Here is a 14,244-nt window from a genome sequence, read left to right as displayed (position 1 = left end):
TTGAATGTGTGCTCAGAATGTTTTGCTAAGTCCATATGCAATAAGATAGTATTAAAGTTTTTTTGCATTGAATAAAAAATATTCAAAATGATCTCTTCTCCTATGTGAAGGTGTGTGCTTTCTTGATGAATGTAATACATTGAATGTAAAGTTAAAGTGAAGAGGGGAGAAGCATAGCACATACTTTTCACTCTTTTAAAGTAATAGAGTTCCATCTCATATAGCTTCCTTTTGACTAAAGAATGAAGTGCTGTCAGGCACTGGCTTGAGAACTTGTGGCTTGAACAAACCATTTTGTTCACCTCTGAAGTTGTTCTGAGCTGTGGCAGAGTGCTTTAGTCTATGATTAACTGTTGAACTGTGCCAACTTATATAAACAAATAATAGCTTTGGATCTGCATTGTTTATCTGGACAATTTGTCTGCTTAAACATCCTGATAAAATGGAGATAATGCTTGTTTTAAATGTTGAGCATCTCATAATATGCATTAATTGGAAGAGTCCCATGGTAAAGGCGAAAGTGATGCTTCTCAAATTCTTTCCCTTGGAGTCTGCAGAAACCACGGCCTACCCTATCACCTGACAGGATTTAAAGCCAACTGAGTAGAAAAGAACAAGCTAAGGTCTTTCAAGAGGTTACTGGCACTTTGTGGCATGAGTAAAAGTTGCCTGCTCTGTAGTGAAGAGAGGATTATCTATGGAGAGAAATCAAAGTCAGTAGGATGAAGCTCCTGATGGTGCAGGCATGTAGAGTGCATCGATTTTATTGGATACTTTGTGCATGAAAGATCTGATGCTGGGAAATAACAAGCACTTACAACTCAATGTGAAGCCAATAAGGGTTGTGAATGCTCAGCTGGCATTTCAGTCTACTCATCTCAACTTTTCAGCAGTGTGAGATGGATATGTGATTCTGAAAGTCTGTACACTAATGTGACTTCATTGATTTCAAAGCAAACTGCTCTGAGAAAGACAAATAGGATTTGTCTGTTTTTTAATTTCACTCGCTAGACAGCACAATATTTGACAAAACCAATCTAACATGTTTGTCTTTTTGATCTTCTTGTTCTGCCATTTATGGTTTTCAGTCAACACTAGAAATATTATAACTACTCTGTTCCATGTGTTTTTTAATGCTTAAATTGTTTCATTTCCACCCAAATACACATGCAGTGAGAGCACGTATTAAGAAAATGCTCTTCTTTCAACCAGAATTCAGCTACCAGTTTACCTGAACTGACTGACTCCACTGAATGCTAAGGAGACGCTTCCTCTTCTAACAGTAACTCTGTAGAGGGGAGCCCCTCAAAATATAATATTTTGCATTGGTAGAATGCAATTCAAGAGTCTCTTTAGAGACATCTCTTGTACCTGTCTAATGTAGCACGAGTAAAGCACTCTGGTACCCAAATGTTTTTGTAGTACCGGGTCTTTGTTACATGTTAGTATCACAGAATCACAGAATTGTAGGGGTTGGAAGGGACCTCCAGAGATCATCTAGTCCAATCCCCCTGCAAAGTAGGCTCCCTACAGCAGGCTGCACAGGTAGGCGTCCAGGCGGGTCTTTAATCTCCAGAGAAGGAGAATCCATAACCTCCCTGGGCAGCCTGTTCCAGTGCTCTGTCACTCTTACTGTGAAGAATTTCCTTCACACATTTGTGCAGAGCTTCCTATGCTCCTGTTTATGGCCATTTCCCCTTGTCTTGTCCCCACAGACCGCTGAAAAGAGGTTGGCCATGTCCCTTTGACTCCCACACAAGATATTTATAAACATTAATCAGATCCCCTCTCAGTCTTCTTTTCTCAAGGCTGAACAGACTGAGGTCACTCAGCATTTCCTCGCAGGGGAGATACTCCAGGCCCTTTATCATCTTAGTGGTCCTCCACTGGACTATTTCCAAGAGATTCCATTCTTTTTCATACCAGGACCCCAGAACAGGTTACAGTACTTCAGGTGAGGCCTGACCAGGGCAGGGTAGAGGGAGAGGATCACCTTCCTTGACCTGCTGGCCACATTCCTTTTAATGCACCCCAGGATGCCATTGGCCTTCTTGGACACCAGGGCACACTGCTGGCTCATGGCCAACCTGTCGTCCACCAGGTCCTTCTCCATAGCAATGATTTGTAAAACTATCTACGGATCTAGTCTAACTTAACAGTTTTTAATGAATTTTGAAGTAAAATCATGTGATGAGTTTCAGCACTAGGCATTGGTAGAATTAGTTCTTGAATTAATGACACATACCCTGTGGATTAAGAGTGCACATATACAAGAAAATGCTGCCTGTAAATTGTTAAGAAGTAACAGATATTTTATTTTGCCATCTGAGTTTCCCTTTACTTACAGTACCATCGGGGAAACACTGTTAAAGGGTGGTTGATTAGGCAGTTTAAAGGCCTGACAGTTTAAATATGTAAATATATGGAAGCTAAACACAACTCCGTAACCTGAGATGTGTGGGTAGAGATTTTCAAAACCCCTCCTCTTAATCTTTGAAATGCTTCAGGTCACTAGGAATAAACTGTAAAGCATATTAGCTGATTTACAGGTACAAATCCTGCTCTATTGTGCCACTGTGACACAACGTTTCAGACTCTCAGAGTACAGATTAATTCCTTACTGCTTTGCCATATATCACAGATCTTCCCATGCTTATGCTTACTTTACCCTTACAGTTTTACGTTAGCAGCTACCAAAATGACTGACATGGGTAGGTGGAAAACATTTTATAGGTCTTCAGATATCCAGACAAATGCATACTTAGATCCCATTCTCCATGCCTCTCTTTACTAATAATTTAAGCTTTTTGGATTTTTCTCTGAAGCACAGAACCAGAGAAAGCAAAGAGTCCTGTCTGTACAGTTAAAATCTCACATCTGAAATAGGATGTTAACATCAAAATGTCTATTGACAAAACATCCTTTTCAGATGCACTCACTCCTGGAAAGAACCTACAGCTTGTTTCAGATGCTTCTGGATGACTTGGGCCAAAACCACACTGGAAAAATGTTAACATGTTCCCAGTACAAAGCCTCAAATTCTAGCCCTAGGGATTTTCCCTGACATTTTTCAGTGTACAAGCATGGGCACTGCATATATAAACATCCAGCATTGTAATCTTCAATCTTTACCAAGGTCAAAATAAAATGACATTATTTAGTATAATTGAAAATGGAGATACTTGCAGATTAAAAGAAAAACAGAAATAGAAGATGTCTTTTTGCACTTAATAATTTGATCAGCTTAATTTTTTTTCTGTCTACCCGATTCAGCTGATGGAATAGACACCTGCTCAGAGCACTGCTAGATGAAGACTCTGCTGTGTTTTTGAAAAAGACTGTTAATCTAGCGAATTCTTAGTCTCATTCAGGTCCAAATCCACCCATGCGATCGAATAGATTTGATTACCTCTTCACCACATTTATTATTATTTATTTATAATGGCAATTTACTTAATATTTCTTGACACTGTAACTTTGTGCTTTTCTGATTTGGAGATGCTGATGTCACTTTGAAGTGACTCAAAACAGTTCTTAACTGTGTTAGCTGTGTTGGCAGACAATAATTACCCACCTTCCTGGCAAAGTCATAGCAGAGTCTTTAACTGTGAAGCAAAATACATCTCACCAGAATAGGAAATACCCAACTGTCATGGTTTTATGATTTTCGGTTATTGGTATTCCGCATCATAACATCATGTAGTGAATGTACCTGGTTCTCAGAAGAGAAGGACTACTACATTCTCCACAGTACTTTGCTCCTTAGTTACCATTTCCGGCCAGAGGGAAAAGATAAAAACTTGCAGATCACAAGACCTCATCCTTTTTTCCACCCGTCTCTCGTCTTGGCAGCACTTCGCTCTCTCAGCCGTCTTATCATCAGTAGTAGAGTAAGGCCTACCTTGATTTTGGGACATTCTCTCTCTCTGTATTGGATTTATCAGCTTAAATTGTAATTATATTGTATTATAGTGCGTTGTTTTGCATTCTGATATCTTATTTAGTAAATTAGTTTGTTTCTCCTCAGATTGTTGCCGCTGTTCATTGCTCTCAGGGCCATCTCCTTACTCTTTTTCCCTTTTCCCTTTTTCCCAGGGCGTGGGCCCGTGGGTCCCCCGTCCCATTCGTCACAGAACCAGGCCAAACACGTGTAAACCATTGACACCAACACTCACAGCAAATATTTTTAATGTTTGAAATAAAATAACATTTACAATAGTTTGCTATAAGTTGTAAAAAGATGCAGCTGGAATTACAAGATGTAGTTTATTGCTGAATAATTTGAAATCCAGTATAACTAGTCATTCTGAAGAGGAAAGTGGCTAAAGAGCTGCTACGCAGAAAGTTTCTTATATGTTTAGGGATAAACCACAACATCAGACCTTCTAAAGCTGGTATTGACTGATTTTCCCCAGTACAAGAGAAGTAAGAAGACGTTTCAGCAAAGCCATTCTAGTATCTCATCAGTATGAAAGATATGTAAGTGGTCTATCCCATGGATTAAATGTCACATACTAAGATTTTATTGACTCGTTTTCTGCCAACTCTGCTTAAAGGGATGACTTTCTAGGCAAGATTGAAAGGATGGTTACTCACAGGTTTTTCAGTCTCTTAGCATTCTAAGCATGACATCTATCTTTCATAGAAAGTACTCAGACTAATAGCCACAGGCATGTTGTCTTTGTGTGCAAAATCTGATTTTTACTGTTACATTCTTGCTGGAATTCACCCTATTCTTGGAAGAATCTGTCAAATCCAAAGATATGTTTTCTAATTTTCTTTTTCCATTTTTTCACTGTAAATTTATCCCTGTGCTTTTACACTGTTAAAAGAAAGTTATTGTTCAAGATTTACTTTAGCTCTTACTAATGGCGGCTTCAACATCACAATGTTTCTACTTAACACTCAAACCAGATTAGAGATTATTTCAGTTATTATACTGTATAAACACATGAGTCCGTCTAACTTTCAGCCATCTACTTTCATGTTACCCAACATGCATCTGAGATCTTGACCTTCTGAGGTATATTTAATGCACTTAGACTCTGGCCTCCATGGTGTCGAGAGTTTAAATCTCTCTTAGGAAGTTAAATGTTGAAACACTTTTGAGGATATGAACATTAAGCATACAACTAGCTTATAAATTACTTAACTGATACATACTTACTGTAAACTTCCTCAAGTATACAGTAAGAAAGCTTTAAATAATCTTTTGAGGAGACTCTGGCATAGCCTAAGGAATAACCAACTTCATTGTCTTTAGCTGAGTGTTTAGCATAAGATAATCTCATTTAGATGTAGAAAAAAGGTTCCCAAGCACTTTCATACTCTGTGGACAAAGGTATGTTTCTCTAAGATGTAAGGCAAAGAACCTAAACAACACTTGTTGACAATCATTCCCTAGAGGAGATCTCTACTACTTATGGATAATTCATAATTCATACTATGAATAGTTCCCTAAATCATTGTTATGCTTTCATATTTTTAAGAGTAATATTAAATTACTGAATAGTTTTTGATGAATTTCAGAAAGGAAAAAGTATATGGATAGATTACTTTGAATAAAACACTACAGTTAACAGCATGTTTGTAGGTCTAGTTTGTCACATTAGTTATCTTGTTACAATCAGTCAAGTGTTAGGATCAGAACCATAAAACTGAAGTTGATTATATAGTCATTGCTTAGCATTGGACCAGATAGTCTTGTTACTGATACACATGGAGAAGTAGATGATAGATCTGTGAACATAAAAAATATACTTTAAAATGTCTTAACTCCTATAGCACGTAATTTGCCGACTACAGAATACTGTTCTTCTTTTGAATATAGTGTCCTTCCCTGAAGCCAAAAACTCAAAGGCACTTATTAGCTTGGACTAGCACCTCACTAGTTATGTTCACAAAGCTTTAGTTTGTCTCAAAGACAGACCAAGTTTGCATTTCATGGATGGAGCATACTAATGTCTGCTTTGCAAAACTCTGTTTAGACAGAACCACTGTTTCCATGATATCTGTGAATTGTAAGGGCAACATTTGCAAATATTATGTGGAAAAGGAAGATGAGGAACTCAGATTTGTAAATCAATCTCCTTAATGACTAAGAAAAGTTAAAAGCTTTCAGTTCCAGCAATTGGCTATATCTTTTTTTTTCTTTGTAAGGAAAACCATTGCATTATATTTCTCATTTTAAAAAAGTAAAGAAATGAAGAAAGTTGGATGTAATATCTCAAGGTATTCTAACACAATGCAAAAAGACCTAAATCTCACCAGATGATGATTGCAATTTAAAATTGGAATAATTATTAATGGGTAGATCATTTTCGAACTATTACATATTGGTCATATAAAGTCAGCATTGAAATGGTTAAAAACATTTCATTTTGAGAGTGGAGTGTTTCATAGGTACAAGTACTCTCAGTGAAGGTGACTCAGATGAAAAGTAGTTACCTGATAATTTTATCTTGGGCCACCACATCTGCAAGAACAGAAGACCTGAAGCTGAAGGCTTACAAAGGACAAACTGGAGACTAGAGTGCAGTATTGAAGTATGAATTCTAAAACCTGAAAACGTGAAACTTTTTTTATCACATTTTACTTTTGCTTTATGAACAGACAGTAATATTTTGTCTTCAATGTGTCCATTCCTTGTCTTCTTGCTTGCTTGACTAGCTCCCAAACCCCTATCCCACAAAAATATGTCAAAAGACTAGCTTCAAATATGCCTTAACTTTGAGAACGTTCAGATCTCTTTTTCAGCTGCTAGTTTTATGTCACAGTGAGTGCTTTGTGGCCAGTTTGATGGAAAAAGGACAGTGGGTTCAGAGAAATTCTTAAAAAAATACAATCATTGTTATTGAGCTGCAAATGGAGGGATGGCCAGAGATTTAGGTACAGAGAGACTTTGGAAAGTGTGGTAACAAAGTAGAAGTGATAAGAGAGAGAGTTATGTTTCCTTGGCACCTCTTTTTGGAGACCTTAGGAGGCAGCATCACAGAATCACTGAGGTAGGAAAGAATGTCTTGAGAGCATCTAGTCCAACCTCCTTGCTTAAGCAGAGTCAACAGAGCAGGTTGTCCAGGACTGTGTCTGGTTCGTTAAAGAAGATATATAAATTGATTACAGATTTACAAATAACAGATTTACAAATAACAAGAAGGGTTCTGCAGGTACATAGGCAAGAGAAGACAAGTCAAGGAGAGTGTTCCCCCTCTGATAAATGAGGATGGAGAAGTGGCTTCCTCAGACATGGAAAAAGCTGAGGTGCTCAATAAGTGCTTTGCTTCGCTCTTCACTGGTGGTCAGGCTCCCCATGTCTGCCAGGACCCTGAACCTCAAGGTGTGGGTGAGAGGAGCGGATTCTGTCCCACTGTAACAGTGGAACAAGTTCGAGACCTCCTCATGAAACTGAATGTGTGGAAGTCCATGGGGCCGGATGATATCCATCGTAGGGTTCTGAGAGAGACGGCTGATGTGGTTGCCGAGCAGCTCTCCATCATATTTGAAAAATCATGGCTGTCCGATGAAGTGCCCAGTGACTGGAGAAAGGGAAACATTATTCCCATTTTTAAGAAAGGGAGAACGGATGACCTGGAGAACTACAGGCTGGTGAGCCTCACCTCTGTGCCTGGGAAGATCATGGAGCAGATCCTCCTAGAAGACATGTTAAGGCACATATGTGACAAGGAGGTGATCCGAGACAGCCAGCATGGCTTCACCAAGGGCAGATCTTGCCTGACCAATCTGGTGGCCTTCTACGATGAAGTGATGGCATCGGTGGATGGGAGGAGGGTGATGGATGTCATCTACTTGGACTTCTGCAAAGCCTTTGACAGGGTCCCTCATCACATCCTTCTCTCTAAATTGGAGAGGTATGGATTTGAAGGATGGACTGTTCAGTGGGTTAAGAACTGGTTGGCTGGTCGCAGCCAAAGGGTTGTGATAAATGGTTCTGTGTCAGGGTGGAGGCCGGTCACGAGTGGTGTCCCCCAAGGCTCAGTCCTGGGACCAGTGCTCTTCAACGTCTTTATCAATGACATAGACGATGTAATCGAGCGCACCCTCAGCAAGTTTGCAGATGACACCAAGCTGAGCAGTGCAGTTGATACATTGGAAGGAAGGGAAGCCATCCAGAGGGACCTGGACAGGCTGGACAAGTGGGCCCACGAGAACCTGATGAGGTTCAACAAGGCCAAGTGCAGGGTGCTGCACTTGGGCCAGGGCAATCCCAGGTATTTATACAACGTGGGGGAAGAAGTACTTGAAAGCAGCCCTGCAGAGAGGGACTTGGGGGTCCTGGTGGACGAGAAGCTGGACATGAGCCAGCAGTGTGCGCTGGCAGCCCAGAAGGCCAACTATGTTCTGGGCTGCATTAAAAGAGGAGTGGTCAGCAGGGAGAGGGAGGTGGTTGTCCCCCTCTACTTGGCTCTTGTGAGGCCCCATCTGGAGTACTGTGTCCAAGCCTGGGGCCCACAGGAAGGACGTGGAGCTCTTGGAAAGAGTTCAGAGGAGGGCGACCAAGATGATCAGAGGGCTGGAGCACCTCTCCTATGAGGAAAGGTTGAGGGAACTGGGCTTGTTTAGTTTGGAGAAGAGAAGGCTCCGGGGAGACCTCATTGTGGCCTTCCAATACTTGAAGGGAGCGTATAAACAGGAGGGGGATTGATTGTTTGTGAGGGTGGATAGTGATAGGACAAGGGGGAATTGTTTTAAGTTGAGACAGGGGAGATTTAGGTTAGATGTTAGGAGGAAGTTTTTCACTCAGAGGGTGGTGATGCACTGGAACAGGTTGCCCAGGGAGGTTGTGGATGCCTGTCATGGTTTCATGATTTTCGGTTATTGGTACTCCACATCATCACATCATGTAGTGAATGTACCTGGTTCTCAGAAGAGAAGGACTACTACAGTCCCCACGGTACTTTGCTCCTGTTACCATTTTCCAACCGGAGGGAAAAGATAAAAGCTCACAGTATAAAAACTTGCAGATCACGAGACCTCAGCCCTTTTTCCGCCCGTCTCTCGTCCTGGCAGCACCTCGCTCTCCAGCCGTCTTATCGTCGGTAGTAGAGTAAGGCCTACCTTGATTTTGGGACATTCTCTCTCTCTGTATTGGATTTATCAGCTTAAATTCTAATTATATTGTATTATAGTGTGTTGTTTTGCATTCCGATATCTTATTTAGTAAATTAGTTTGTTTCTCCTCAGATTGTTGCCACTGTTCTTTGCTCTCAGGGCCATCTCCCTACCCTTTTTCCCTTTTCCCTTTTCCCGGGGCATGGACCCGTGGATCCCCCGTCCCCTTTGTCACGGAACCGGGCCGAACGCCCATAAACTGTTGACAATGCCCCGTCTCTGGAGGCGTTCAAGGCCAGACTGGACATGGCTCTGGGCAGCCTGGTCTAGTGGTTGGCGATCCTGCACTTGGCAGGGGGGTTGAGACTCGATGATCTTTGAGGTCCTTTTCAACCCAGGCCATTCTATGATTCTTTGATTCTGTGATCATCACTATGATCTCTAGGGATTTTTCTGAACATCTTAGGTAGTGATTATGAATTTATGATTGCCTGTTCCTCCTGAAGTCAGTTTAAAGAGGGTAGGTTGCAATTATTTACCAGTTAATTTCTTTTTACATATTAAAATTAAAGCAGATTATTTTGTAGGTAAAATGTATAGCTACTGTATATGGTACATATATATGCAGTTATAATCAATATTGCAATCAAACCATATCTCCTTCCAGCCCTAAAAGAAGAGAAAATGATTCAGCAGAACCTGACTTGGCTGAGGATGGTGTGAATTATATTCGATTACCTGCTTTACCACTGTCTGACTACATGATTTTACACAAATCATCTGGAGCCTCAGTGTAAATTTCACTGAAAGGCTGTAGTAAGGATAACAAGCTGCTATCTCAAAGATGTTTGAAGAAAGCAAAGGTACCCAAAGTCTAAATTGTGTGTAATTGGTTATATACAAACCATAAGGTATGCAGCTGCCACAGTACAACTCTGCCTGAGGTAAATAATCCTTATTCAGAGGCAAACTATAGTAACTTGCCTCTTAAACATTATTTATATAGTGATAAATCTTCCAGATGAGCTTCCCGCTGCCTCTGCTGTACCTCTGTTTTTGTATATATATGTATCCAAATACTTTTTTTTTTCCTCAATGACTTAACTTTAAAGCATGATGGTAGTGACTTTCACCCTGTTTCCCCCACATTTGTTCTCTTCCAGTTTATTCATAACTCTCTTTCTACTTTCCATTTTAATGTGATCGTTTTCCAATTTCCCCCAATTTTCCATTGCCTTTCAGTTTCTCCTGATTTCCCTTCATTGATTTGTTCCTTTTTTTTCCAGCCTCAAGGCTTTACAAATTATAATTGGCTATGCATTTTCTCCCTCACCAATTACACCCCAGCAGCTGTTTGTGAAAGAAAAATGACAAGTTAGTCACTTTCCTATCTGTATTGAACAGTGGGCAAAAGACTGAACTTGGTGCATGGAGGAACTGACTAATCAACTTTCCTTTACAGCCAGATTCATGTATAGAATAACTCAGAAAAATGAATCATTCTGAAGCTGATACATTGCATTGTATCTTGTAAAGTCATTTCAGGCTCTGGCAGATCAGCTCAGCCATCAGCAATTTAAGATGAAACTGTGTCCAACTCTGCCCAGCAGCAGATTAACACTTGTAGTAGCATTCATGGGTGGTGTGCCATCATGCTTTACCACTCCCACTCACCATGTGGATTTGTGAGATTCATGTCTATGGAAGAGAACAACTAAAATGTGAATACAATATTCTTTCTTTACTGTAGATGGCATTTTTATGCAGATATTTTTTCTTTAAATTGTGATTTGGCCTGGGACGGCTGAAACTCCTGCTGAAAGGTTGAGATGCACATACATTTTCTGTATGCTTGCTCAGAATCATGTCTTAGACATGAATTGCACCTCTGGTCAATCAAGATCTGTGTAAATTTGTACTGATGCTGAACACAGACAGCAGATGGACAGTTAATGATCTGGGAGGAGGGAATGGAGAAGAGCAACATAAGAACTGAAGTGTAGAGTTACAAAGGAAATCCAATAATTTCAATGATATTCTCAGTCTCCTACAAGCCTCAGAACAAGTACATACACCTCTGACATCTAAAACATGATTTCTTTTTCCTTCTGAACAAAATAATCCTCTTCAAATCAGTATTCCACTCTTGAATTATTCAGTTCTGTCTCTAATTTATAAATTAAAATTTCAAGATCCTCCTTCACTTTTTTTAACTTGCATACTATCCTGGAGACATAGAAAACTAACACAAACACACACAGAGTTTGATAAGACAGTATATAATTAAAATTCCTTTTCTTCAGTTATTTCCATGACCTTGTGTTTTCTGAAGATAAATACCTTTATCAGTGTGCATTGTTTACTATTGTTTACTATTGATTTATGTTTAGAGCAGTTCTATTCCAAATGCATGTTCTTCATTATGAAAGAAACAGATCTAGTTTCTCATGCTGGAAGTTTCTCCTGCTGAGATTTCTTTCAGCTATCCCTTCTTTAGATCAAGGGTTCTTAAGGGCACAAACACATGAACATCTATAGTGACAAAAATAAATTAATAAACAGGATCAACTATGAGGAATTAGAACTTGTAATGATTTACTAAAAACCTCAACTTTTTCTATTTTCCATTTTAAACTTTGAGCATTTAAAATCCAGTAAGTCAGTTTACAAAAAAAAAATTATGAGAGACTTTGTTTAACAAAAGAACTACCTTGTGGGTATGCAAATACATGTTTATTTGTGTAAACAGTAACACTGGATACCTGCCATAGCTTATCAGAGAAAATTGCCTTTGCTCATGTTGTGAGGCTGTTGTGAGGCTTAGAATAGATCACCATGGGCTGTCCTCAGAATCTACAGTTTGTCTGTGTAGCATAAGTTATTGTTCCGTATATGAACTATGAGAAAACTCAGCTTATTAACACGAGCAGCAACACCTGACCTTGTGAACTGCTTTTTTATTATTACATTTCAATATCACTGAGGAAGCCACCTGATGCATGCTAAATTTAAAAAGAAAAAATATTAGGAATCTGGGTATTAAATATAGGATTGGTGGGCATTAACCGAACTAAATTAAGGAGGCACACTGCACAGAAACAAAATGTAAGTCTGCAAACGCCATTTTAAGACAGTTCAGTTTCTTTGGAAACTGTTAGCTTTCATACTGTAGAAAATCACTTCTAATTTCTGAATCTGATATAAATTCTTAAATTTTTAGTTGTCTATGTATTTGAGGTATTAACGTTATTATCAATAAAATCTGAGATCTCAGAAGAATAAAGTAGCCACATCAGAACACTTTTCTTTCTTCATCTGGGAATCTGGGAATCATCAGAAAAAGGTTCCCACTATTCTCTGAATATTACATATTTCCTTGTCACAGCCCTCCCTGCCCCCTTTATTAATTTTATTTCCTTAGTTCTTTTCTCATTGTGGAAAAATCCCACAATCACAAGCAAGACTGGTGCCTCTTTCATGTTTTCTGAGCAGAGCTTGCAGGAACTAGTGGAATAGGTAGAGGAGAAAACCACAAAGGAAGGCCAGAGGAAATCATCTCCATCTTGAATACCACAGTAAGAGAGATTTTATGTTCAGAATAAACTCAGTAGGTTTTTTCTGAAATCCAGACTTGCCACAGAACCTAAATGAATTGAAATCATACTCAGCATTATGATCAGTAACCTCTTGAAAAATTAATTTGGTGGACTACTTGCATTTAAAATCCTACCGTTCATACCTGTCACACTGTAGAAGAATATCTTCACAGAATAACTGCACTTTTTCTCCTCAGTGCTATCTAAAGAAGTGCCATTTTTCCCTTTCTCAGTTAAGTAGCTATCACAGAAACAGATGTTTCAACCTAAAACCTCTCTTCCCCTCCCCAGCCCCCCATCCCCTCTGGTAACGGATACAATCTTTTAGTACATAAATTGTAGATGTAGATCTTATGTTTGGGATTTTTGTCTCAGATTACTGTAGTCTATTGTGCTCTTCCCATGCTTGCTCGCAGTAACTGCCCTTTCTCTGGGACAATTTTTTCTCAGTTCATAGTCTGAAATCTTAACTTTTCTTTCCTTCAATTCTGACTCTGCTGATGCTGGACAGCATGAAGACAACACTTAGCTGATTGCATCCATATCCAGCCCTTCAGATCTGTAGCAGAGTTGGCAGATTATGAAAGATCACAGCCTCTCTTATTGATTGAGAGAATATGTACTAACAAGACAGACCTTCCTCAATGTCAAAATGAAGACATAAATTTAAGTTTGGAGGAAGAAAAGCACAGACAAAATGAGGTGGGTAGAATGAGATCTGTACATAAATACCTCACATTTTCTTTTTTTTTCAGATTAGTTGAGTAAAATCCAAACTCTGCCAAGATAGTTCTTGTGATTCGTCATTATTATTTACCAAAAAATATAAAGTAGAGTTAACTGTTCCTTGGTAGGACACAAGAAGAGACCACAAAACTTATTTGTTGGGCTTACATATAGCAGGAATTTAACGGGTTCTTCAGAAGAACAGTCTTCATGACGACAACAGTCCAAGAATTTTGAACTTATCTTGAAATTATTCTACTTCTACAGATTTCTGGGAATCAGTTTACTTAGCTGGAGGGATCAAAAGTAATCACAGTATATGTTCTTTTGCTATTCATATGTATGTCATTGTAGCCTTAATGCAGGTTCTGTGGATACATCAGCAAGAGTACATAGTGCCATATGCCAGAAAGCATAGAGTGAAATTAAGTACATTAATAAAATGGACAGACAGTAAAATGGGCCAATTAATTACAAATTGCATCTTAACTAGAATCAATTAAAGATAAACATATCATAAAAGAGTTACAGATCGAAAGACAGAACAAATACTTACACCACGAAAGGTCAGTAATAATATTAAGGATGAATATAAACATTGAGACAATAAAGAAAATTAAAATGAACTTGAGAGACAACAACTGGATTCATCATTTCAATGAGCAATACATGAAGATCTGCAGCTGGTCACAAAATACTACAAAAGGCAAAAGTATGTATTCACTAGTTTTATGTGATTATACAATTGCTTACTGAGAAGGTCTGAAGACTAAGGCTTGTGAATTGGTCTAAAAGTTGTTTGTGGTGATTTGGGTGAAGCCTCAAATTTAACCATGTATGTTGAAAACACGTC

This window comes from Numida meleagris, chromosome 1 (genome assembly GCF_002078875.1).
Source record: "Numida meleagris isolate 19003 breed g44 Domestic line chromosome 1, NumMel1.0, whole genome shotgun sequence".
Taxonomy (NCBI): domain Eukaryota; kingdom Metazoa; phylum Chordata; class Aves; order Galliformes; family Numididae; genus Numida; species Numida meleagris.
This window is presented reverse-complemented; position numbering follows the sequence as displayed.